Source organism: Giraffa tippelskirchi, chromosome 6 (genome assembly GCF_054371585.1).
Source record: "Giraffa tippelskirchi isolate mGirTip1 chromosome 6, T2T-mGirTip1v1.2.pri, whole genome shotgun sequence".
In the NCBI taxonomy this organism is placed as follows: Eukaryota; Metazoa; Chordata; class Mammalia; order Artiodactyla; family Giraffidae; genus Giraffa; species Giraffa tippelskirchi.
In genome coordinates this window covers 135,496,512-135,522,288 of record NC_137280.1, presented here as the reverse complement: position 1 = coordinate 135,522,288, position 25,777 = coordinate 135,496,512, and the positions used below count along the sequence as shown (strand labels likewise).

The following is a 25,777-nucleotide window of genomic DNA, read 5'->3' as shown; positions in this document are numbered from 1 at the left end:
CAGAGGCAGGAGAGAGCTCAGATATCTCACACCGAGGTCCTGTGTAGATGTGGTCTGGCCCATGAGGTAGGGTACATTTCACAGCAGGACAAAATCAGATACTGTGGGGTCCCCATTACAAGCGCACTCACGTGCCTATAGGTGTAGAGTGTGGGGGCGGAGGAGGGCGGAGCTCTGTAGACTGCAGCCATGAACCTGATCTTCTAAGTGACTGTGATGAGTCACCAGTTCTCTGATTTGTTTAGCTTGTGTATGCAAGAAAACCAACTTCCTTTGGTCCCAGGAAGGGCTGCAGAGTCCTCTGATGTACGGGGATTATTCACATGTGCCTTCATTTATTTGGCGGATTCCTTGAGTGCCTACTCCATGCTCTGTATGGGAGGAAGATGAACCCACGGGCTCCACTCTAGAGAGGCTCATCATAACCAGTCAGGATTTATTGAGCTATTACTATGTTTCAGGCACTTTAGCCATTTTATTGTCAAAAGACTCTGATGACAAAAGCTATTACTGTTCCATATTTTATAAGCATGGAAATTGAGGCACAGAGCGGTTGACTGACTTGTCCAATGCTCCTAAGAGTTGGCGGCAACCACTTCACCAGCGATTCTCATGGAGTGGCCCAGGGAACCCTGAGGGTTCCAGAGACCTCTGGACATGGGCTGAAAGGTCAAAATAACTTTTTTACTACTAAGAACTTGCCTGCCTTTCTCTCATTTTCTCATAAGTGCACAGTGCATTTTCCAGAAGTTACGTGACTTACAGTATCACAGCAAGCAGCAGGAAGAACCCCAGTATCTTCTGCAGAGATTTGCAAAAATATAGAATGATGCCACTCTCCTCCCTACTTTTTTATTTGGAAAATATTTTCATAAGGATACTTTCTGTGAATATGCAATCAGCTCATTGATATTTTTAAAATAGTGAGTGTGAGTGAAAGTCGCTCAGACGTGTTCAACTCTTTGCGACCCCATGGACTATACACTCCATGGAATTCTCCAGGCCAGAATACTGGAGTGGGTAGCCTTCCCTTTCTCCAGGGGATCTTCCCAACCCAGGGATTGAACCTGGGTCTCCCTCATTGCAGGTGGATTCTTTACCAGCTAAGTTATCCCACAAAGTTTTAGAATATTCTTCTCAGTTTGAATTTCTAATAAACTGAGAGGGTAAAGGGGTACAGAGACCAAAAAAAAGCTTGAGAACTGCTGTGCAACACTAAGCAGAAATGCTCCCCAATCACTGTAACTCGGGAATAACACTCCAAGAGAGGCTTACTGGAGGTGTGGTCCTGGTGTTGTTGCCAATGTCATTAGCGTTATTAAGAGACAGATCCTTGGATCATGCTCCATGGAGTGGCCTGTGTGGGAACCAGCTCCATCACAAATCAATGTGTGATTCAGAGTGTCTGCCCTTGTGACTTGCAATATGGGAGTTAGATTTAAATCCCTCTGTGTGCTTCTCTTCCTATAGCTTTCTCAGGACTATGGCTTGTCTTTTTTTGGCTCCACTGGGTCTTTATTGCTGTGCATAGGCTTTCTCTAGTTGCAGTGTGCGGGCTTCTTATTGCAGTGGCTTCTCTTGTCATGGAGCGTGGGCTCTAGAGCACGCTGGCTTCAGTAGTTACAGTGCGTGGGCTCTGAAGTGAGGGCTCAGTAGTTGTGGCACACAGGCTTAGCTGTCCTGCAGCATGTGGGATCTTCCTGGACCAGGGATTGAACCTATGTTCCCTGCACTAGCAGGCAGATTCTTAACTACGGGGCCACCAGGGAAGTCCTGGCTTGTTTCTCTTGATCAGCCATCCCTCCAGGGTCTAAGTGACCTCACTACTCTTTGTGATGCCCCCCACCTGAGCCCTGCAAAATAAATTTTGTTTCTTATACAGCCTATACATTCTACACAAGATGCTCACCAACATTCCCACTGACTTTGGTGACCGTCCACCTAGTTTCTTTCACTTGATATGGTGACAAATGAAAACTGAATAATAAAAGTGCAGATAACAATAATATCAGGAATTCAGTAGACATTAAGGACATGGAAACAAATGCCAAACCATGGCAGATCTGAAGAACATTCTGTGAAAACTTTCATGAAATCTGTGTCAGTGTCCCTGGCAGGGGAATCTGGTCTTCTGGAGGACAATCTTGATATTATCTTTTATATCATTCTCTTCATCTGGCACTCAGTAGGAAGCTTCTTGGAAGAACTCCAAAGGACATATATTTGAGAATTCCATTATAGAAATAATAAGTTGCGATCTGACACAAACATGATTCTAACTTGCAGTGTTTCTATAAAGGTTTATTCAAAAGATGAGAGCTAAGTTTTTCAGCCACACTGGTTAAATTACTACACTGGAACAGGGTGTGTTAAGTCTCTCTATAGATGCACAACAGAGCTTTCTATATCATGCCTGGCAACTTGGCTTCATTTGGTTCTGCTTTAAACTTTGTGACCCATTCAGAGGCTTGCCTGAGAGCTGATCTTGTTTTGGAAGCTCATGGTGGCATGGCGTCAAAAGGAATGCGCTTCAGATCTGACCTGAAAAAACAGCGCAGACTGTAGGTTTTGGCTCCTGAATCAGGATAGTCCTGTGTGATCCTGGCTGAACTGTTAAGACATTCTAGAGCTTCAGCTTCTCAGCTGTTGAATGGAAAAAAGAAATCTACCCTTCTTAGCCTGACAGCTTTATTCTGAGGATCAAATGAGGTAAAATATTTTAAAAAACAGAAAGCACTCGTCTCTCTCCTGAAGGCTTTGCACATGCTGTTCTTACCTAGAACCAGCTCCAACCCTGTTCGGTGGCTGGTCTGAATGTATGGCTCTCTCTGCTCCAGCCACACTGATCTGCCCTGTCCTGCCCGTCTGTTGTCAGGACCTTCGTACCTGCCATGCCCTTTGCATGGAACACTCTTCCCTCAGGTACTGCACAGCTGCCTCCCTGACTTCCTTTAGGTCTCTGCTCAAATGTCGCCTTATCAGAAAGATCCTTTCTGGACACAATATACAAAGTAACCTCCAAATCCCAGGAGCCCTCCATGTTCTTCAGAGCATGTGTGCAGTTTATCTGTTGATTATCTGACTAAAGGGCCTCCTTGGTGGCTCAGTGGTAAAGAATCTGCCCGGCCAATGCAAGTTCGATCCCTGGGTCAGGAAGATCCCCTGGAGGAGAAAATGGCAATCAGCTCCAGTATTCTTGCTGGGACAATCTCACAGACTGAGGAGACTGGCAGGCTACAAAATGTCAGTTCCATGAGAACAGGGGCTTTGCTTTGTTCTGCTATAATCCTAAAGATTAGAATCTAGCATCCATGCCCTCCTCCACCAAGAAGAAGAATAAGAACGTAAGGAGACAGCCATATCAGGAGAGGAGACAGGGTGGGCTGGGTGGAAGAGATTTCAGCTGGGCAGACCTACAGAACAAAGAGGAGGCCCCATGTTCCCTCCCTGCTCTGACTCCCACCTCTTGGCTTAGATGTATTAGAGCAAATCCTTAGTGTAATTATGGGCATTCGAATTGTTTACTCCTTGTTAACCACCCTCTTTGCTCATTTAATTGGTTCAAAGCCTGTGGCATGAGTAGCTAACTGTGCAGCCATTGGCATGTGGTGAGAAGGCAGCGGCGGGGTGACTGCACAGCAAGGGCTCACTTGCAGTAACCAGGCTCCAGATGCAACCCTCACACAGAAACAGAGCTTAGATGGGGCCACCGCACCTCTAATGTCCTGGCAAACACACCCGGGGGGACTTGCTCAACCCCTGCATCTTCACACCAGGCTTCTCCATGGGTGCCTGATTGGTTGCATGGATTCCGTGCTCTCTGAAAATCCTACCCACGGTGGCAGAGTAATTCACACCCCTGCTTCAGGAGGAGTAAAATCCAGGCTGGTCTGGCTTCTGCTTGCCTGGCCACCTCACCTCACATGTCTCTCCTCTTCACTCAACTCCTACTTGCTCTCCTGTAGTGGTCCTGCCTCAGGCCCTTTGCACTGACTGTTTTCCCATATCCTCACATGGCTACCTCTTCTTTTCCGTGGATCAGCTTATATGGATGACTGGATGGACTGCATGACATCAGGCAAGTCCTAGTCTTGGTCTGAATCTCCACTTCCCCATCTGATAAATGGGTAGATGGATTCAAGATCTATGTTCCTCTCTAAAACACATGTCTGAGCACTATGTTAGTAATATAATGAGGCCATAAAAATTTTTGGAGGCATTACACGGCACTGGATCCTAAGGGCTAGGTAGATAGTGGTGAAAAAAGAAGATAGAAATCCTGCCCAGAGGGCTATACGTGCTAGTGGGAGGAGATTGACAGACAATCCCTGTGGTTCAACTGGTAAAGAATCAGCCTCCAATGTGGGAGACCTGGGTTAAATCCCTGGTATCCACTCCAGTATTCTGGCCTGGAGAATTCCGTGTCCATGGGGTCACAAAGAGTTGGACATGACCAAACATAGAAACAGATAAATAAGATAATCTCATTTACTATATAATTTCATTTACTAATAATTTCAGTAAGTGCTGTGATGATAAAAATAAATGAATGAGATGGAGAATGAGTGATAGCAGGCAGGTTTTGGTTAAAGCAGTCAAGGAGGGCCTCTTTGAGATAGTGACTTTTGAGTTGAGACCTAGACAATAGTGAGCTGGGGCAATCATTCCAAGAAGCAGCAGTAATTGTGGGGACCCAAAGAAAGGAAAGAGGTGTCATCTTCTAGAAACAGAAAGAGAGGGAAGATGACCAGTGGGCAAGAGACAGAGAATGAAGGTTTTGTCTAGGGGCCGTGGTACCTCTGTACGTTTCATGTTAGGGGACATGGGAGGTCCACGGAGGGTTTTAGGAGAACAGTGATTTACATCTTAGAGCAAATCATTCTGGCTGTTCCTCTGAGAACAGACTACAGTGAGATAAGAGTGGAGGCAGGGGAGTAGCTATCCAGGGAATACAAGACAACATCAGTATCTGGGTCAAAGGCAGAGAAGCTGGTCAAATTCGGGGCATGTTTTAGAGGTAGAGCTGGGAGCACTCACTGATGGATTGGACATGCTCGTGAGAGAGGGAAAGGCATGTGGGAAACAGTTGATACACGTCTGATGAATAATAAACATGGCTCTGTGATCCCTCCAGGAGGTTAGTTTGCCAAAGAGCTCAGCATTGGGGCTGAGGCACATCTGCAATGATGACAGAGTGGTCTTTGTATTTCCCATCTGTCATTGTCCCAGAGGGCGGCAACCATGTGGGTTTTGTTGCTTTACCCCTGATGCCTAGGACAATGCCAGGCACAGAATGGCACTTAAAATAGTTACAAATAGTCCCTGGAGCTTGTGCCTCCCCAGGGACTTCACAGGGAGACTGGGCCAAGAAGGCATTTCTGGGCTCACCAGCCACACGCAACCTCATGGTCCTACTGGTCCCTTGATGAACCAATCTCGGCAGGTGAGGCAACCCTGCCATGCCCTCACTGCCAAACCCAGATCACCCAGATCCCGCTTCCGGTCCCAGGCTCCCAATTCTGATGCAGTCTGCCTACTCTCCCAGCTCAAAAGCATACCCATTGCTTAAAATTTACCAGTAGTCTGGACCCCCAACTCCTTCTTCCCCTGTGGGTCACACACACACTCACAGAGGCATTTGAGAGACTCAGGAGTCTGCTTCATACTAAGGGTGGAATTTCAACTATATGGGGGAAATGCTAGGGGCTGGGGTTCTTTGGAGATGGGGTGGCCTGTATTAATCCATGCTTCTTTTGCCTGAGGAGCACCCCATTTTATCTACCACTGGGGCTGGTACAGGAAAAAGAGATGCCTTTTTCTGAAGGTCCCCCCAAGCTACCTGCATATGGGGAGAGGGCTGCCCCAGAAACTTCCCAGGGAAGAAACTCCAACCATACCTTTCTTGGCTCAGCCTGACTCTGCAGGCTTCGCCCTGTTCCAGAGCTAATAAGAAAGACTGCCCCAAGGCACTGGAGCTTTGTATTAAATTTTTAATAGCCACAGTGGGTTTGATCCTACACTCCTGGGAGAATTAGTCACTGCAGGTTCAAGTGAGGAATTTATGGACAGGCCTCAACAATCTGTTTCTAATTTGGGGATGGAAATTCTTTGATTCAAGAATCCCAGGAGGCGATATGGTATAGCTAAGGAGGCCTAGGTTCCTAATGTTCAACAATTTTTTTTAAATCTTTGTGTCTGGTGCTATGCTACTCCAAACTCTTGCTGTGACTCTGAAGCTGTGTGACCTTGGGCAAGTTCCTCCCCATCTCTGGGCCTCAGCCTCCTGACTTGCATATGATGAGTGGGACTCTTTCCTGCTCTGATGCCCTGCATCTGGGTCTGTAAAGGACAAATGACATCTCCAGCTGCAGCTGCTCCCCGGGGGGCCTCCGTTATGGAAAGTTGGCCTTGGAGGCAGAGCAACTGCTGAGCGCCCAAGTATGCCCTGCCCTGAAACCCTGCTTGCCCTCCTGTTTGGGAAGGCACTGAAAGGGTTAAAGTTGGCTCAGTCAGGCAGAGAGAGACTCACTCAATCCCCTCCCTCTTCAGGTCCACTCCCCGTTTTGTTCTCAGGGATTTGCTCAGCTTGCTGAGGTTAGGTAAGCCTGCTTGCTGGGCTGGGAGCCATGCCCCTCTGCCTCTCTGCTGTGAGAGCGCTGAACTGCTGAACTGTAGCAACTCGCCCTCGCTCTTCCCCCAGGCAAGAAATCTGAAGCTGCGGCAAGGGGTGGAGAAATCTTGGAACCTGAGACAGTGATTCTAGCTGCAGCCAGAAGTGGCTCTAGAGATTATGGAGTCCAACTAACTCCTTTTGAGATGGGGAAACTGAGGCCCAGAGAGGGGACTTTTCTAGGTTCATCCAGAGAGTCAGTTCAGTTCAGTCGCTCAGTCGTGTCCAATGCTTTGCGACCCCATGGACTGCAGCACGCCAGGCCTCCCTGTCTATCACCAACTCCTGGAGCTTACTCAAACTCATGTCCATTGAGTCAGTGATGCCATCCAGCTATCTCATCCTCTGTCATCCCCTTCTCCTCCTGTCTTCAATCTTTCCCAGCATTAGGGTCTTTTCAAATGAGTCAGATCTTCGCATCAGTTGGCCAAAGTATTGGAGTTTCAGCTTCAGCATGAGTTCTTCCAAGGAATATTCAGGAGTGATTTCCTTCAGGATGGACTGGTTGGATCTCCTTGCAGTCCAAGGGACTCTCAAGAGTCTTCTCCAACACCACAGTTCAAGAGCATCAGTTCTTTGGTGCTCAGCTTTCTTTAGAGTCCAACTCTCACATCCATACATGACTACTGGAAAAACCATAGCTTTGACTAGATGGACCTTTGTCAGCAAAGTAATGTCTCTGCTTTTTAATATGCTGTCTAGGTTGGTCGTAACTTTTCTTCCAAGGAGCATAAACTCAAATGCAGGTTTCCAGATTCCCAGGCCAAAACTTTCCTCCTGGGCTGATTTCTGGAGTTTGGTGGCAGTCTTTGGGGTTGAAGCTGTCATGAATTGGTCATGTTGGGGTGGGGGACATGCAAAAGGAAAGCAGAGGCAGTATGATTTCAGATATCTTGAAAGCAAGAAAAAGGGCCTCTGTTAATGCTTCTTCAAGCTGCCTTCTTCTTCTTCTTTTTCTTCTTCTTTTTTTAAATTTATTTGGCCGGGTCGGGTTTTGTTAGTGGCATATGGGACCTTTAGTTGTAGCCTGTGAGCTTTTAAGGTATGAGGGATCTAGTTCCCTGACCAGGGATTGAACTCGGGCCTCCTGCCTTGGGAGTGAGAAGTCTTAACCACTGGGCCACCAGGGAAGTCCTGGAGCTGCCTTCTTGACACCCATCCCTGCCCTTACCAAGGACCCCAAATATCTACCCCTCCAATCCTCAGATTGCAGTAGTCAGGTCTGTTTTTACTGAGAAGCCAGTTTGGATAGAGGTTCCTTTGTTTATGGCCCAGTTTTGTAAATAGACCCCTACCTCAAGCCCCAGGTTCTCTTGTTATTAGTTGTGTGATCCTGGGCATGTTGTTTCACTCTTCTGACCCTGAGCTACCTGTCTGGAAAATGGTGGTGCTAATAGTCCTTTCTTCATAGCGCTGATGAGAGATGAACAAGATAATGCAGGGCTGGGCATAAATTAAGTGCTGAAGAAATCACAGTGGTTACCATCACTCAGCTCCCTCTTCTTCCTCTTCAGTAGAATAGACCTATTTCTTCTGGCCCTGCCTTCCCCATAGGAATGTGAAACTCTAATAAGACAATGGAGATAAAGGAGCTTTATAAGCATGATACAAGGGTCTTTCCTGGTGGTCCAGTGGCTAAGACTCTTGCTCCCAATGCAGGGGGCCCAGGTTCGACCCCTGGTCAGGGAATTACATCCCATATGCCACAACTAAAAGATTTTTCATGCCACAATGAAGACCCAGCACAACCAAATAAATAAATATTTTTTTTAAAAAAAGAATGATATGGAACCAGTGTTCTCTCTTGGTGGTCCCACTGGCATGTTTGTTCCATGACTCTGTGCCTCTGGACAACCATCGGTCAGCTCAGGATGTGGTATAGGGGAAATACCAGGAATTCAGATGCACTGGGATGCATTCTAACCACCCATGAGCTAAATGGCTCTCCTAGATGGTTACACTCACTGTAAAATGGGACAAGAATCCCTGCTGTTCCAAATTCATAGGTCTATGGTAAAACTGCAAAGCGCTATGCCTGCTTTGTATTCACCCCTCCCCCTTCCTCTGGTTCCACATCTCATTTTCATGATGGGGTCCAGTCCACCTAACCTTCAGTTTTAACCAGAGCTTCAGGGGCAGCTGACTGAACGTAATGCTCCCGAGTTGGGCTGAGAATTTGGCCTTGCCAATCAGAGCCCTGAATTCCCTGTGGTCACCACAGCTGGTTCATGGATGGGCCCGTGACCCACTGACAGCCAACCAATTTTCATCCTGGAACTTTGACCTGTAGTAACAGGGAGAAATCACTCACTCTCTTTTCTGCCAGACAAGAGCGGGGGGGGGGGGGGGGGGCACGGCGGGAATGAGAGCTTGGAGCTCTCAGACACTATCAGGTGAGGAGAACTCAGCTGATTATTAAGCAAATGCAAAGGAAAACAGACAAAAAGTGGAGAAGGGCAGTCTCTTGCCAATGCTGTTTGTGCGTTTTGCCCAGGCTTACCTAAAGTCAAGCTATTCCTGGACTTCTCAGGAATATGAGTCAATTAATTTCTTTTATTATTTGCCTTTTTTCTTCCCATTAACTTTTCTATCCATTTATTTATTGTTCCTTAAGCCAATCTAATTTTGGTTTCTGCCATTTGTAATCAAAGTTTCCTAATTGAGACTAAATAAAGAATGATGATAGTTACTGGGATAAACAATGTTAGCTGCTGACCTGATATCTATTTTTCCCTCTTTATCACTAACAGAACCCTGGATGGAGGACAGGAATAAGGAGAGATGGCATAGTAAGTCCCAAGAGAGATGTGACATTTGGTCTCAGCTAATCACGACACTCATGTTTCATTTTTTCATGTTTCATATTTTCAGAATCCTTTGTACTGACAACAGTCATGTAACCCAGTTCTAGACCATGAAACAAGGAGAAATCTTCTGGGAAAGCAAACACATGGGAAAACAGACATAGGCAGCATCATTCTGTCTCTCTCTTTCTGCCTTGAAAGAGGATGTAATGATTGGAATTGCAGCATCCACATTGTGGCCATGAAGCAGAGACCAAAAAAAAGCTGCAGTGACACCAGTCCTAACATCATTGAGTCACTAAGGGCAACGGCTGTCTACTTGTCTTTCTCTTGTAATAAAGACAAACACCCATTTGTTTAGGATAACATTAATTGAATTTTCTGTTATTTGCAGCTCAGAGCATTCTTTAGGAATGAATCATCTTAGTCATGAAGAACTCGAGTAGCTACCCAGCAATATTACTGGCCTAAAATTCAGACAGGAATCAGTTAAGAATAAAACAAGGACTTCCCTGGTGGCACAGTGGATAAGAACCTGCCTCCAATGCAGGGGACATGGGTTCAATCCTTGGTCGGGGAAGATCCCACATGCTGCAGAACGACTAAGCCCATCCATCACAACTACTGAGGCCGAGTGCCACAACTACTGAAGCTCGGGTGCCCTAGAGCCCACATGCTGCAACAAGAGAAGCCCCTGCTCTCTGCAACTGGAGAAAGCCTTCACAAAAGCAATGAAGACCAAAAATAAAAATTTTTAAAAAGAGTAAAACAAATAACACTTGTTGAGTAGCAGCTATTGCTAGGAAGTGTGGAAAGTGCCTTCGTCGCATACAATTTTATGTTTAGTTGCCATAACCTTACAAAGCAGATACTATTACTCATTCCATTTTATAGATCAGAGTGATAAAAAGATCTTTTTAAAGGCTCACATGGCTAATGAGTGCTGGAAAAAAGGCTTCTGAGTAGTCATGGTAGTATGAATTCTACCATGTATTTTATTCATAGGAGAGACCCTTGCTTAGTAAACATATGTACTCATTGTCTATACAATGTAGATATGAAGTTATCTAACAGATTCACTATTATAAATAGAGCAAACCTAAAATAAGTGATAGTTGACACTCTGCCAGTGAACAAAGAAAAAATACGAAAAAAAAAAAAAGCCTAGCTCTTGCAGTGCAGGGGCAAATAGCCTAACATACCTTCACAGCCCTTAAGGATATTCCTGCATTAACACTCAATTCAATTAATGTTTTATAATGGCCCTGAGTCATCAAACAAAGATGAAGTCATGCTTAGCCTCTTGTTTGGGAAGGCAGGGAAGCTGTAATACATCTAGGGAAGGTTCCCACCTGAAATGCTTAACAGAAGGTTTTAGCACATTAATCAGCAATACCTTTCCCCTCACCCTTCCCCAGCTCTCTCTGGAAATATCAACTCACAGAATGCTTGCACCCCCAGGGGCCCAGAGGCCAAGAGAGTAGAGGACTGCATTTTTCATCATCATTTTCCCAAGATGTTCCCTTCCGAAGCCTATAAATGTCAACCAGCAGGTTTCTAGCAAAGGTGATCTTAATTATTATTCCTGGGGGATACCAATGGGCACTCAGAGCCAAGAACATAGCAACAGCGTGAAGACTGAAGAGCAGGACTTGGTTGGGACCTCTGCTCATAGCCTGAGTTGAGATCAGGGAAAGTTGTACAACTGGGAGAAGGATCTGAGAGAGGCAATTAAATAGATTCAATGTCAGGATGGACAGGAGTCACTGAGCAAAGGGCTTGAAAGCAAAAATGACACCATGCTGGACTTCCCTGGTGGTCCAATGGTCAAAACTCTGCGCTTCCACTGCTGCACAGCACCCCCCCCACACACACACACGTGTACCCCAAAAGAATCAAGCAAAAAACCACTACACCATGCTGAGACTTGATGTGGCCTCTGATGTCCGTAAATCCAACACGCTCTTTTAACAGATAGGAAAACTGAGGCTCAGAGAGGGAAAGGGATTTACTCAAGGTCACACAGCATGGTAACAACAGAGCTCAGAGCTTTGTTTCCTGACTTTTGACCAGGGCAGAAGGAGACACTGGACAAAAGTTTGAGGGTTGGAGAGGTTAGCTAACACTTGTGTCCTGAGCTATGAAAGGAATATACCTGCTGAAGTTTCTCTCACATCCTGAGCCCCCTCTTTGGGACTTCTGGAGCTTCTCAGAGAACGGGGCCAGGTGGGGGCGCCTCTGAGATATTAATTCAACAAATATATATTGAGTATCTATTATATTCTCACAACAATGACAAAAATAGGAAGCAGTGTCAGTACTCAAGGGCTGTCAAACACAGCAGTTGAGACTACAGGATCAGGAATCATTAGGCAGGAGCCAAGCCAAGCCAAGGGTCTCTTGTTTGCTGTCCCAAGACAGGTTACAGAGGGAAAGACAGACAGGTAGACCCACACAACAGAGCCACACAGGCATAGGCAACGTGACTTAACGTATTCAAACACAGACGTAGACACTGAACACACAGACACACAACCACACAGATGGATGTATGCCCAGAGACACACGGCTGTCACATGCAGACACATGTACACACAAACACACACAGCCTTCTCATTTCCCCCATAAGCAAATTGCAGAATCAGCAACTCTGGAGATTGTAACTACATATTTTCCTGGAAAAACAGACTTCTTTAATGCTGCCTGACCCAAGACTAAGGCTCCCTGATCCCACCCCACCCCACCCCCCTTGCTGCTTCAGGTGTTTCCGAGTAGAGGCCAGAAACCAGGATGCAAGCCCCCTCCTGCCTGATTCACTCCTCTTAGCCCCAGAACTTCCTCTTCCCTGCTCAGAGCCACTTCCCAGGACTCTCAGCTCCTCAACCTCTGCCCCTGACTCGTTCTGCCTTAGCACAGTTCACAGGCCTGTGGTTTGCACAAGTCAGGGCACAACCGAGGTGGGGATGGGGTGATTTGGGTGGGAGGTGGGGGTCATCATTAGGTAAGGGCCCAGGAGGAGGTAGGGGTGTGGGCTGTGTGTCTTGAAGAGAGTATAAGGAATATGTACCAATATTTCCTGGTGGAAAGAGCTGGCTAGTGAGGGTAGAGGGGGGACCTAGTGGTAGCCCTGGGATTGTCTTCAGTTAAGATAACCCTCATGCTGGAGCTATGGGGCCCCACCCTGCCCCATCCTGCCCCTCCCCCAGCAGCATTCTCCCCTTGGGGCCAAGAGTCTATAGAGTCAAGGGGACGGCTCACCCCAAGCCTGTGACCTCCCTCATCACTTCCCTCTGCATCACGCCTCTGCCAGTTGGCTTTCTCCAAGGGCTGGCAGTGCATCCCGAGGATGTCAAAGAGGGAGCAAGTTGGTGCTGTTTGCTGGGCAGGCGTTAGGGTGGTGTGGGTGAAGTTTTGGCTGAGAGGTGTCAGCACCTTCCTTGTGGAAAAGGAACAGGTAGGAAGGGAAGGCAGGTAGGCTAGAGCCACGGGGCCTGGCATTTGGACCCTTGCTTGTTGCTCCACACTATTAAGGGTGAACCTGAAGTTGGTCACTCCTGGTTCAAGGAGGTCTCCCAGAAGGGGTACACCAGGTTGAATTTCTATTCTAAAGCAAGAAGCATGAAGCTGAATGTCAGAGAACCTAGGTTCTGGCCAAGTTCTGCCTAAGAGTTCTGCTGAATAGGATTGTAGTCCTTGGGGTCAGCAACTCTGGGAGTTTCTAGCTGGGTGACCCCAGTCAAGATCCCCTCTATGAGCCTCAGTTTCCTCCTTCATTGCATGAAACCAGTAATTGTCTCTACCTTGTGATGATTAATTAGCATGATCATTTGTGACCCTCATAAGTCCCCTGCTTTCTCTGAGTCTCAGTTCTCTTTCAGGAAAGGGGGAGGGCTTGGTGATGCTAAATTCAATGATCTTTTTCAAAAAATTTTTAATTTTTAAAATCTTTTGGCCATGCCACACAGCATGTGGGATTTTAGTTCCCTGACTAGGGTTTGAATCTGCTCCCCCTGCACTAAGAGTCTTAACCACTGGACCACCAAGGAAGTCCCTCAATGGTCATTAAGGTTCCTTCAGATGCTCTTAGTTCAGAATTAGGTCCCAGGGAGATGCCTCTCAGTGGCCTGAGTGCCCCACCAACAGAGCACAGCAAGCACACAGAACATTCTTCAGCACCAGCTCTCTGCTCTAACTGTGGTTTGAACCTACAGATCCTTGTCAAAGGGCTTGGGGAGGAAAGTGGTTCTCAGAGAATCATACTTCCCACCCCAGGGGCTTTGCACATGCTCGTCCCTTGCTGGGAACACTCGTCACCTTTCATCTCTTACCAGTTAACTTCCACTCAGGTTTCAAGTCTTAAATCAAATATCACATTGTCAGAAAAGTTCAGACCCTCTTTTACAGGTCCTTCTTGTTCCTTGTATCTATTCCTACCTATAGTCATACATCTTTGTAGATGATGTTGGATGTCACCTCCTCCAAGAGACCTTCCTTTCAATCCCATAAAAGTTCAGTGCCCTCCTGCTGTACTCCCAAAGCACCCTGCACTTTGCATTTCACCTTTCATCTTGGAATTCTTTGTATTTTGTCTTTGAGGGGTGGGTAAAATGACGGAGGTGCCAGATCAAGACAGGATCCCCTGCTGCATTGCCCGTGGTGCTTCTTACTCTCCTTTCACAAAATGCACTGCACCTGTCCAACTTGTCATGATTTAGTCAATGTCTGTCTTCTCTCATCAGAGCAGGAACTTCCTGAGGCAGGAACCTACTTGCCTTCTGCCCAGCTGTATCCCTATCATATACGTCAGTGCTTAGCACATGGAAAGAATTATGAGCTAACATATCAACCTTTTCCACTTTGTGTGTGCACACACACACACACACTTTTATTCTCCATGTCTATGACAGTGCCTGGCACAAGGTAAAATTCTCAATGAGCACTTGTTGAATGAATGAATACATGATTGATCTTTATAGGAGTTGAAGCTCTGGGAGGCCAGGGATCACACCTTCAGTGATGTTGTTTTCCATCTCCTTGTGAAAATGGGATCAAGCAAGATCCCTGGAGAAATGCCCCTGTTATAGGATCAGATCTCCTGGCTTCCGCTCCACACAGGCACAGCAACGCCTCCACGTCCTCACTTCTCAACTGTTCATGATCTGCTCCATTCTCCCGTCCAGCCCCAACCTTTCTTTCCAGTCTTAATTTCCACAATCTCCCCTCAACCTTAGGTCTCAGTCATGGCTTCCCAAGTGGCGCTAGTGGTAAAGAACCCACCTGCCAATGCAGGAGACATAAGATCCCTTGGAGAAGGAAAAGGCAACCCACTCCAATATTCTTGTCTGGAGTATCCCATGGACAGAGGAGCCTGGTGGGTTATAGTTCAGAGGGTTGCGAAGAGTCAGACACAACTGAAACAACTTAGCATGCATGCATGTGACTTACTGTGTAAAGCACAGGGCCCCTCCCATAGTTTCCTGTGGCCCCCGGTTTTCTCCATTGTCCCATAGCTACTATGGAGAGGCTTGCAGAAGAAGAGATGCACAAGTTCACTGGCATAGAGGAAACTTCATCAAAAGAGTGATATTTGACCCTGGCCTTGAAGGGTAACTCTCTAGCCAGGCTGAGACTGTGAGGGGGTGGAGTAGAAAAGAGCAAAGGGAGGAAAGGCATTTCAGGAAGAGAGAATGGTCAGCAAAAGCTCAAGGCAAAACTGACTGAAATTCTTGGCAATGTGGCCACCGCCCTAAGAACACTGGGGTCCAGCATTATGGGGGTAGCAGAAGGATTGGCAGGGGCTGGAAGAAAACTTGAATCTGGTATCATTTTAGAGAAAATAAGTAGTAATATCACGAGCAATAGAGATACTAAGATGTGATCTTTCCTTTTAAAGAGACCGTTGTGTAACCGAGCGTGGGACCTTGCCTTTCTTGGGCCTCAGTTTGCTGATATTCCAGATGAATGTTTTGGATAAAATGAACCTTCCATCTTTTTCCAGCTCTGAAGTCCTGTGACTGAAACTGAAGTCTTCTCTTGGCTTCTCATTCCTGTTCTGGGCCAGGACTGGTGACCAGATATGAGATCAGTCTTGCAGATTTCAAGACAAATGAGGGCTCTGTCTGTGCAGCTGGTGTCCACTTCCCGTGCCCGGGGTTTTGCTCTTGTGCTGTGTGCGGCCGGCTGTCACCGCGTCCATGGCATCACCAGCTCCTACCGGCCTTTACTCCTCTGAGCTCCTGGAGTGTTCTCGGAGCCTGGCCAGGGGGAAGGTAGCACAGCAGGTCAGGAAGGGTAGGTGGGCGAGAGGGATCCTACAGAGGGCTGGCAGGACATTGCAGACCCCCTGACGGTCCCTGGCTCAGTAGTCAGGCTTCTTTTTGTCCTATACCCACATATTTTTTTTTTGCAGCCAGTGGATTTTGGAATGAGTCAGACCTGGCTTTGAATTCTCTCCTTGCCACTTACTAACTGTAGGCATTTGGCCTACTTTAGTTGTTTGTTTACTAGTTATTTCATTCGACCATTAGCTCAGTTTGCTTGTTGATGCATTCATATATGTATTCTTCAATAAATGTTTATTTTTTATTTAAAAATTTTTACTGGAGTATAATTGCTCTGTAATGGTGTGTTAGTTTCTGCTGAGCAATGAACTGACTCAGCTATATGTATATGTATGTATATATGTATCCCCGCTCTGTTGAGACTCCCTCCCACTACAACCCCCATCCCACCCATCTAGGTCATCACAGAGCACCGAGCTGAGCTCCCTGTGCTATACAGCAGGTTCCCACTAGCTGTCTATTTGACACAGGGTAGTAAATATATGTCAAACCTAATCTCCCAATTCATCCCACCACCCTTTCCCCACTGTGTCCACGTGTCTGTTCTCTGCATCTGTGTCTTTGTTACTGCCCTAGAACTAGGTTCAGCTGTACTATTTTTCTAGGTGCCACATATATGCATTAATATACAATATTTGTTTTTCTGACTTACTTCACTCTCTATGACAAACTCTAGATCATCCACATCTCTACAAATGACCCAACTGTATTGAATGCCTACTATGTCACAATCAGTGCAAGGGGTGCAGTGGTCAACAAGCTGACTCTTACTGCCCTCATGACACAGCGTGACAGGAGTGTTTACCTGCATGTCCAACACAATGGCCACTAACCTTTCATGACTATAGAGCACTTGAAATCTGGTTAGACTAGGAAACTGAAGACTGAGGAAATGAATTTTTTATTTTATTTACTTTTTATTAATTTAAATTGAAAAGCACATATTTGGTTCACTTTTAAGTATACTTGATATAACTCAGAAATGTGAAGCTATTTTTTCAAATGTAAACCTTATGAAATCTAAACACAGATCAAATCTTGCTTATGAAAATTTAGCATTTGAATCAAGATGTTCTGGACACGTATAAGAACACATTGGCTTTTAAAGTATTAGTAAGAAAAAAAAAGAATAGAAAAATATCTCCCTAGTAAATGTTGATTTCAAGTTGGATAGAATACCATTTTTGAAATATTGAGTTAAATAAAAATGTTACCAAAATGAATTTCACCTGCTTCTTTTAACTTTTTTTAATGCGACTCCTGGAAATTTTACATCACATATGTGGATACATGGCATTTCTATTGGACAGTGCTCTGTCAGCCAATTAAGCAATGCAACATGAACTTAAAAGATTGTTCAGTTCAATTCAGTTGCTCAGTTGTGTCTGACTCTTTGCAACCCCATGGACTGCAGACTGTGAGCATTAAATGAGGATTTATCTAAAGTGCTTAGTTCAGGATAAATACTCAGTCAATATTAGCTTAATTCTGAATGTCAGACATTGGGCTGTCCCCACGTCACCACTTTCTGTCATCTTGACATTGGTGCCTTCTTGGGGCCAAGACCTTGTTCCCCTGCTTGAGAGTGACTTTTTTCCCCAGCAGTCTCTTGGACCTTTCCTGCAAATAGGGTCTTCCCCATCCCACCTCTCAGTCTTTCAGACACTCTAAGGTGTAGCTGCTACAACAAGTCTCCACTTGATGCCATCTCTGTCTTCTCCTCCCCAGGAGGGCACACTCTCTGCCCTACCTGAAAATGTGACCCATTCTCCAGAAATTTCTAAGTCACTTTTGTATTTCACAGGTTGATAATATTTCCCAGAATTTTGTGGGCCCAATACAGGATTGCTTTTCTTCTTGCTCTCTCTCTTTGGCTAAATAAAGTCTTTAAAAATTACTGTCTTCTATCACCTTATTTCACAAAAGAAAGAATACTTCTAAAAAAATGGGACTTTTTTGAGTAGAATTTGGGAAATCCCATGGATAGAGGAGCCTGGTGGGCTAACGTCCGTAGGGTCCCTAAGAGTCTGATATGACTGAGCATGCAGACACGTGCACATGACAAGCTAATTCTAGAATGTATATGGAAATGCCGGGAACACAGAAAAGCCAAAACAATCTTGAAAAAGAAGAGCAAAGTTGAAGAACTCATACTTCTCCATTTCAAAACTTAACTTTGAAGTCATAGTAATCAAAATGGTGTGGTACTGGCATATGGATAGACATATAGGTCAATGGAAAAAAATCAAAAGCTCAGAGATAAACCCTTACATTTACGGGCAATTGATCTTGATAAGGGCACCAAAACAACTCAACGTGAACATAATACCCTTTTCAACAAACAGTTCTGGGATAACTAGATACACAAATGCAGAAGAATTAATTTGGACCCCTATATAGTATCATACATGAAATAGCTCAATATGGGCTGTAGACCTAAAGGGCTGCAAAATCAGAAAATATCAGTGAGAATCTCTGCAACTCTGGATTAGGCAATAATTTTCTAGATATAATACCTGAAGCATAAGCAATACAAGAAAAAAAATTTATTAGCTGGAGATCAAAATTAAAAACTTGTGTGTTTTAAATGATGCCATCATACAAGTGAAAGGACAGCCCACATAATTGGAAAAAATGCTTATACACTGTATTTATAATAAGGGATTTTATCCAGAATATATAAAGAACTCTTACAACTCAACAACATAAACAATTTAATTCTAAACTGGGTAAAGGATTTGAAGACACAAAAAGATACACAAATGATCAATAAGCACATGAAAAGATGAGCAACATTAATCATTAGGGAAATTAGTCCCTTAGTCATTAGGGAAATGCAAATCCAAACCCCAGCCCAATACAATTTCACACCTACTAGGATGGCTATAATCAAGAAGGCAAATAATAACAAGTCTTGGCAAGGATGTAGAGAAATTGGAAACCTTATACATTGCTGGCAGGAATCCGCAAAATGGCCACTCTGGGAAACAGTCTGGCAGTTTTTCAAAATGCTAAGGATAGAGTTACCATATGACAGAGCCTTTCCACCCAGGAGAAATGAAAACATATGTCAAAAAAAAAAACCCACCTCAAACATATATGTTCATAGCAGCAATATTTCTAACAGCTGAAAAAGTAGAAAAGTCCAGGTATCCATCAACTGATAAAGGGATAAACAAAGTAGGGTATGCCTGTCCATGGGATCTTATTTAGCCACAGAAAGGAATGAAGCACATGCTACCACAGGAATGAACCTCAAAACCATCATGCTCAGTGAAAAGAGGCCAGGAACAAAAGAACGCATCTTGTATGATTTTATTTATTTGAAATGTCTGGATTAGGCAAATCTACAGAGGCCGAAAGTAGATGAGAGGTTAGCAGGGGCTGAAGGGGAGGGACGGGGATTGGGGAGTGACCACTAATGGGTATGAAATTTGGGGGCGGGGGTGATAAAAAAAGTTCTAAAATTCTCCTAGGGTGAACATTGCCTAACTCTGTAATAAATCGAAAGCCACTGACCTGTATACTTTAAATAGGTGAATTTTATGGCATGTAAATTGTACCTCAATAAGGCCAGAAACCATAAAAGTGGGCCCCAGGACATTGCATGTGGGTAGAGCAGAGCTCTGCGTCCTGAGGGCCTCTGAGTGTCTCAGCTCTGCCACTTTTCGGTTTGTGGGATGGGACCTCAAACAAAATAGTCACTGTGCTAAGTCTCAGTTGTCTCAACTCTACAGGGAGTGGGCGGAGGTGGGGTGGGGAGGGTGCAGGGGTGGGGGTTGTGAGGATTAAACAAGAACATCTGTGTAAAGTGTCCAGAACATAGCCAGGGCTCAACAAACACCAGGCATTTTTGTTCTTAAACGTTTCCATCTTATTCAAGTACCATCCTTGAAATGAAGTAAAGTGAATTTTGTGAAAATCAGTGAGATTGTTCCAGTAAGCCTGTCTGTCCTTCTTTTTCTCACTTTGTAAAAACCAAATTAACGACAGCCTCCTTACCAGCCAGCATCACCCCTGCCAACCCCCACAGCAGCAGGGTACCGCCCACCCACACTGCACGCCTCTCTCTGAGAAGGAGACTGCCTGGTCTGGAAGATCTCTAGGGATCACTCACTCCAGTCCTTTCCAAACATATTTTAGAAGTGGGATCAGTCTTCACATGAAACTAAAATAATAATAACCATGATAGCAGCTAACAATTATTGAACCTTTACCATAAGCCAGTTCCATCTAAAGCATCTCATGTGCATTATCTCCGTCAATAACCCTTGAGGTCCTCAAGGCCTGTTAGTAAGGAGCAGAGTCCTCAGCTCAAGCCTGTTAGTTTAATACAAAACACCTGTGCTCTGAATCCTGGGATAGCTAAAAAGGGCCTGATCACAAGGGTTTGCATCTTAGATCCTAGACAGTTTACTTAACAGCTCAGAGCCTCAGTTTCCTCATCTCTAAGATACATATGTGTTCATGATAAAATACTAGGCAGGGTAATTACACTAAGCGCTTTGCACACATTAGCGCATGTAATCCACCCAACATCGTGGGAGGGCTCAGTGTTTGCTTTCATTATTACTACACATCACCTCCTCATGAAGAAACCCAGAGGGTGAAGTGGATTCAAGAAGGGCTATTCTGCTTGAAAAGAGCAGGGACACCACTTCTTTCTGTCTTAACTTCTGTTGCCCCTTCCCCCAAGGCAACCCTGAGAACCCCTCTTTAGGACTCTAGGGCTCCTTGAAGTATAGTTTGAAGCTATGCTTCTCAGCACATCCTCACTCACTGCACAGATGAGAAAACTGAGGCCCAGAGAGGATAGGATACCGGTTCAAGGTCACACAGTCACTCAGGGGCAGAGATGGGACTATAACCCTGGATTCCTGGCTCCCAACTGGGTTGTTGCTGAGGCAACTGGGGTCCTCAGGTCTCCCTGCTGCCTCAGAGGAGGTTGTGTGGCTGCCAGAACTCCCAGGTTGGGCTCCCTATCCTCCTCCAGTCTCGAAGATAATCCTTTAAAGAATTAAGTGCAGCAATTATGTGGCTGAGACAGAGGTTTTGTTACTTTTTGGTAACCAGTCTTGCAGAGTCTCATTTACTGTCAGTTGAGTGCTCAGAGAGAAACCCCCTTGCTTTCCCCACCTCCATCAGAATTTCCTCACCACTTTCCCCTCAATTCACAGCAACACCCTGGATGGGCAACCCTCCACAGCATCCCCTTTCACGGCGCTTCCAGTTAGCACAGCAGACGGCACCGAGCAAGCAAAAAGCAGAGCAAAACCCTCAAGGAGAAATAGTCTCTAGTTACCTTGCAGGGTGCGGTTCTCTTGTTCAGAGTGGAGCAAGGAGTTGAGTCTGGGAGGAAGCACAGCCTGGCTGTTGCTCTTCGTTCTGCCTGGGAAGTTCCTCTCTGACCTTGTGGCTGGCTTCTTCTCACTCTGGGTCCCCTCCCAGGTCATCTGTTCAGGGTGGCCTTCCCTGGCCACCCCACCAGGGTGGGGCCAAGCTACTCTGACCCTTCTGCTTTCCCTTGAACACACAGCTCGCTCCAATCATCTAACTGATTGATTTGCTGATGCTTTTATTCTCTGCCTCCTCCCCTCCAATGGAAAGTCCAGCAGGCAGGAAGCAAGTCAGTCTCGTTCCTTACTGCAGGCCCAGCACATGGAGCAGGGATTGGCATGTGGTAGGGGCTCCGTGTGAGTGTGTGTGTGTGTTTTCTTAGTCGTGACACTCTCTGTGACCCCATGAACTGTAGCCCACCAGGTTCCTGCGTCCATGGAATTTTTCAGGCAAGAATTCTGGAGTGGGTTGCCATTTCCTACTCCAGGGGCTCCATAATATTTGTTAAATGAATAAGAGGAGGAAGGAATGGGAGAGCCAAGTGCAAAGAAGAGAGAGTTAAGAAAGAGTTCTAGTTCCATGTCTGTCACTAACTTGCGGTGGGACCTTGGGCAAGTTTCTTAGCCTCTTCGGTTCACTATGTTGTCTTCAATTGCAAAATTAAAGAATTGGAGTTAGCATGGGCTGCATGCTCACATCGCCCTATAATGCTTTTCACACTGAAGTATAATTTTGTTTTTAGACATCCATCTTACCCACTAAGTGCTATGTTCTTGGGGACAGAAACCAAGTTTTAGTCTCCAATCTAACCTTGCACAGGGCGCTGAACATACAGGGGCGCTAACAGTGTTGGATGAGTAAATAGATAGATGGATAGATGGATGGGTGGGTGGATGGATGGGTGGATGGGTGGGTGGAAGGCTCTCAGAAGTCCCTTCCAGGAGTAGAGACTTAGGGTTCTAGGGTTCTTGTAAGTGGGGGCAATTAAAAGAGGAAGTAGGTATCCAGGTCTCTGCCTCCTTTGGTGTTACAGCTTGGATATGCTCCTTAGTCTTCCCAGATCCACTGGAGGGGTTCAGGCTGTTCCTGCTTCCCAACCCGTAAGGCAGAGAACTATCTGCTCCATCAGAGGTAAGACCATGGAAGAAGTGGGACTTCTTGGTGGTCCAATGATTCAGACTCCAAGATCTCAATGCAGGGGCCCCAGGTTCAATACCTGGTCAGGGAACTAGATCCCACATGCTGCGACTAAAGATCCTGTGTGTCACATCTAAGATGCGGAGCAGCCAAATAAATAATAAATATATTAAAGAAAATACCACAGAAGGAGTGGTACAAAGGTGGCATATGACACAATTTCATTAAGGAGAGCAAGACAGCAAATTATCCAAACAGCACAGAGTGTGAAGTTGATACGGCAACAACCCAGTGGACTGGGGGCACCTAGAGCACAGTCTGGTGTACTTTTTCTGCAAAGAGAAATATTAAATATTTTAGGCTGGTAAATGGTAAATATTTTAGGCTTTATGAACCATACTCTCTCTGTTGTAGCTCCTCAACTCTGCAGCCACAGATGATTCCTAAATGAGTGAGCATGGCTATATTCCAAGAAACCTAGGTATGGACACTGAAATTTGAATTTCATCTAATTTTCATGTAACACAATGTATTATGCTTGATTTGATTTTTTCTAACTGTTTGAAAATCTCACACCTATCCTTAGCTTACAAGCAGTACAAAAACAGGTGATGGGTTGGACTGGCCCCTGACCTAGAAAGGACAAGACAGTGTTGGGGAGCTTATCTGGGAGGCTTTCTGGAGGAGTGACAGAGGGGCCAGGGAAGGATTTGGATAAGAGAGCAGTAGAGATTCGGGTCTGAGGTGAGCAGGCAGGGCACCAGCTCAAATGCCAGCAGAGGTCAGGAAGACGCAAGGCATGAGTGAGGCCGGCCAGGAGGGGCTGGAGGAACTCACATACCCGTGTCCCATCTGTCAAGACCTGCAGCATCTAAGCTCCAGTCCTTTATTGCCAACATGCCCATTTTTCAGATATCCAAAGTTTCAAGAGAAGTCTGGATTATTCTGAAAGGAAAAATGGAAAAACAAACAAACAAACAACATAGAGTGGGTCAAACAGAACCTGAGAAGGGGTGATTGTGGCTTATGGACCATTAGCTTGCTACTCTGGGCTTTGGATGTTTATGGAGATCATTCAAAATGGAGTGAGGGGGAAAACTTCTGAACTTGGGAGCATGCTCCAAGGATAGATGGACACTAGGAAAAGGGGACTGATGCCAACTGGAAAAACAAGGCCTATATTCCCAAATAGCCCATTTCCCTGAAATATTTTGGAGGAAATCATTGTTAAAGTCTAAGCATATTTGTCTAGATTGCAGAACTTAAATATTTTCCTTTTTTTTTAATTAAAATTTTTTCTTAAATTGGCATTACATCTAATAAAGTTCGCTGATCTTATTAAGTACAGTTCAATGGATTAATTTTGTTGGTTCCTAAACTTCATGTACATGGAGTCATACAGGAAATGCTACTTGGGGTCTGGCTTGCTTCCCTGGAACTTGTCTGAGATTCATTCATGTCACTACGGGTAGCAGTGGTCTGCTATTTTCTGTGCTCTCATACTATTGCTCCATTTACTGATTTTACTGTTAATGGGCATTTTGTTTGTTTCCAGTTTATGGATTCTATGAATGGCATCACTGTCACCATTCCTGTATGTGTCTTTTTGTGGACATAAGCACTTACTTCCCTGGGCTGTGGACTTGCTGGCAGTCTGGAAGGATGTGCTTGCTGTGAGTGGTTTCAGATTCTGCCTCCAGGTCCTCAGGGGCCCAAGCCCTCTCTCCTTTGCAGTTAGGTGCCCCCACTGGAACATTTGAGAACACTGGTATGGGGGGGCGGGGCAAGAACATGGCATGAAGAACCAGAACTCAGCAGTCAACACATGGTACCAGTATCAGCATCATTTTGTACCTTCACTGAGAAAAACAAGCTGAGTTGTCTGAGGTCAAGTAGATATTAAGGGGAGGCCCTGGGTTTAAATCCAGATTCATCCAACTCCAGAGTCATGCTGCTAATTGCTCTGCTCTAAAACCTGGGAGTGGGCACCTATATTTTCACCCACACAGCATCCATTCCTTTCTTTTTGCTAATAGCATCCCAGTCTTGGAGAGGCATCCGGGGGCTCTCTGATGCAGTCTTAATGGGCTGTCACTCTGGTGATCCTCAGCCCTGGGCCAAGGTGTAGGCTCAGCACTAGGGTGAGGGGAGTCAGGTGTCGAAGGGCCCCAGGGTGAAAAATTTAAGGATGCACTCACTCTCTATTGTTGTGTTAGTTGCTCAGTCATATCTGATTCTTTGTAACCCCATGGACTGTAGCCCTCCAGGCTCCTCTGTCCATGGAATTCTCCAGGCAAGAATACTGGAGTGGGTTGCCATTTCCATCTCCAGGGGATCCTCCTGGCCCAGGGATAGAACCCGGGTCTCCTGCATTGCAGGCAGATTCTTTACTGTCTAAGCCCTCACTCTCAAGGCATACAAGTATAGGGTCTGCTTCTCCCTCATCTCAGTTCTACAGGGGACCCAAGCTCAGCCAGCCCAGCCCCCTGGAAGCAATCTGGATCTTGAGATTGCTCACGGAGATGAGGGGCATCCTTCCAGTGGTGATGGCCTGAGTTGATCACCCATCTACTCCTGGCTCTTGTCTTTTGGAAGGTCTAGCTATGAACCCTATATTCTCATTCTGTGTCACTCATAACTGTGCGTTAATTTCCCCTTCTGTGTAATTTATGCAAAGTTGGTTTCTGCGGCTTTTAAGGAAGACACTGTGTGCTCCGGAGTGTATTGCCTGATGCTTCAAAGTCTCATTTACTCCATCTGGAAAATGTGGATTCAATGCTTAGCACTCCAGCTGGAAAACATGGCGCGTCCCTGGATAAGGGATACCTCTAGGCATTGCTTCCCAGCCTTGGCTCCATGTTGGCACCAAGTACTGAGACTTAACAGCCTGATGCCTAGACCTGCAGACATTCACAGTCTCTGGGGTGGGCTCACATAACAATATTTTGTAAAGTTCCACAGGTGATTCCAGGGAGTTGTGAGGGCGAGAGCAATTGCTCTAAACAAGGCGGGATTTCTGTGGGTAATTAGCAGCTCCACTGCTCTTGCATCGCCCCCGTGGCTCCACACCTGGGACTTCAGCGTTGCATCAGCATGGCCCCCATCTGGGCAGCAGGCAGATGGGAGGAGAAGCAAGAATCTCTTATCTCTACTAGGCCTCTCTTATCCCTGGGTTTTCAAGGATCCCAGCAGCAGCCTGGTGAAAGCCAGAGGGCTTAGTTTAAAATCCTCAGGCAGTTGGAGAGGCTTGTGTCTCAGAGTTGTTGAGGAGTCTGCAATCTTAGAGCCTAAGGCCATGGAGAGGTCATGGTGGCCATTTCCTTGCAGGAGGCACTGGCAGGGCCCCTGGAATAGGCATCAGGAGACCTGGGTTCAGGTCTCAATTCTGCCAATGGGACATCAACCAGTGAGCCCAGGCAAACAGCAACAGCTGCAAAATGAACAGATATTTACTGAAGAATCATTGTGTGTGAGGCATCAAGCTGGTA

General features: G+C 45.8%; 1 protein-coding gene across 5 annotated transcripts in view; it reads right to left on the bottom strand.

Moving 5' to 3' along the window:
* Positions 1-25,777, bottom strand: part of SLC36A1 (solute carrier family 36 member 1) — a 326,176-nt gene that overhangs the window by 110,852 nt on the left and 189,547 nt on the right. The window contains exons 15-16 of one of the 5 annotated variants that reach the window (XM_081495967.1): positions 23,916-24,054; positions 23,143-23,234 (exon numbers count right to left, since the gene is read on the bottom strand). The exons of 1 other annotated variant lie outside the window; for it this stretch is intronic. The gene's annotated coding sequence lies outside the window, so the exon portion shown is untranslated. Of the gene's footprint in view, positions 1-2,276; positions 2,542-15,296; positions 15,729-23,142; positions 23,235-23,564; positions 24,055-25,777 lie in introns of those variants that run through there. 3 more of the 5 variants (XM_081495966.1, XM_081495963.1, XM_081495960.1) reach the window with 3 other exon arrangements.